Raw genomic sequence first — 1,792 nt, 5'->3', positions numbered from 1 at the left:
GAAGTATGCCATTCTAGGGCTGGTTAATTCAGTAGCTTAGGGAGCTCAGCAGGATCCGAGTGCTTTCTGTCTTCTAATCTTTCCTTAACATGTCTGCAATATCTGTCCCTGTGGTTAAGAGATGAGCAAAGAATTTCCAGATGTCACAAGCAGACATTTCATCTCCAAAACAGAAGAGGAGCATTTGTTCCTGTGTATCCCTTTTAGTTGTGATGAGAACCTCTCCCAACCCTCCCCCTGCAGACTTCCTATTAGGTCCCCCTTCATCATGGATTCAGGGTCAAAGATTTGAATTTTATCCTGAGGGAAATGGGGAACCATTAAAAGATTTTCAACCAGGTGATGGAGTCATAGATTTCTGTTTCAATAGATCACTTGGAAAGTAATATGGAGGATGGAATACAGGGAGAGAAAGATGAGAATTGGAGAAACCTGTCAGCAAACTGTTGCGAAGTCCATATAAGAGATGCTGAAGTCTGAACTAAGTTAGTGAGGCTAGAAATCGAGGTGGGAGTTGGGAAGGTCAATGGAGGGCACTGGAGATGTTAAATCGTCAATGACATTAGACACGGAGATGGATTGGATAGAATACTACTTAGATTTCTTATTTTTGTATTTGAGTAAAAGAGTCTTGCCACCGACTGAGCTCAAGAACATCACAGGAGCAAATCTGAGGTTACCTCAATTGTGTAACTATTGAGTTGGGGGACCTGGTCTACCCGGGGAGCCAGACAATGAAGAGGCCAGAAGCTCAGAAAAGAGATAGGGAGCTGGGAATTGTCAGCATGTGAGGGACTGGTAAAACCAGAGGCATGGGTGAGATCCCCCAGAGCAAAAAGGAAAGAGTGTCAAGGGTAGATCCTGAGTGAGCAGCTTTTAAGGATTGGGCCACAGAGGAGAATTCAGTGACCAAGTTGGATTCCAAGAAAACAGAGAGGTACAAAGAGAACCAGAGAGGGTGGTGCTACAGAAGCCAAGGGAAGAGGATCCCAAGAGTATTAAATCCTCCAGAGGAGTGAGGAAGATAAGGGATTGGTTTCCACTTTAACGACTTTGTTGAGAACTACTGAGGTGAGACATGAATGAGGCAGATGTGAACTCTTTCCAGAAGTCTGACTCTGGAGGGGAGTAGGGAGATAATGTGCCAACTGAGGTGGGTAAGGGAAAGTTTTGTAAACATGGAATGAGGCTTGAGCATGTTTGAAGGCTGAAGGGAGGAGCCTAGAGCCAAGGAGATATTACACTTACCCTGCCTGACCCAGAGAGAGGACAACTTTGCAGCAAAACTCCAACAGCTACAGTTCTCTCCTCCCCCAGTGCCATTTCAGAGGGTCCCTCAGGTTGGCTCCACAACAGGGAGCTGCCAGGTGTCCCTTTGCTTCTGCTCCTTCAATGACACTCATCCACATGCCCTTATTGTTCTTGGAAGCTACAATCGATCATGGTCCTCCCTTAGTACTGGCCTCCTGGGAATTATGCAAAATACTGGCTGCCTCTCAGATCCCCTTATTTGTGCCTCGGGGTGATAATTTCATGGAAATAACTCAGAGGCAGAGTTGAGCTGCCTAGCAGGGAGCCTTTTACACTAGGCATCTGTCTGCCATATCCTCTCTGCCTCTTTTGGGGCCAGCCCAACAGTCCTCGGGCCAGACTCCCAGAGGGCTGCACCCTCGGCTTCCCTGCTTCCTTCAGACTCAGAGTGCATTTGCCCTGGGCAGTCACTCACTGTCCATCCCCTAGTGGCACAACTTGAACTAGCAACAAAGGTGGGACACAGCTTGGGAGAGTGAGG

Source organism: Neomonachus schauinslandi, chromosome 11 (assembly GCF_002201575.2).
Source record: "Neomonachus schauinslandi chromosome 11, ASM220157v2, whole genome shotgun sequence".
In the NCBI taxonomy this organism is placed as follows: domain Eukaryota; kingdom Metazoa; phylum Chordata; class Mammalia; order Carnivora; family Phocidae; genus Neomonachus; species Neomonachus schauinslandi.
The sequence above is the reverse complement of the archived record's forward strand: the minus strand, read 5'-3'. Positions refer to the sequence as shown.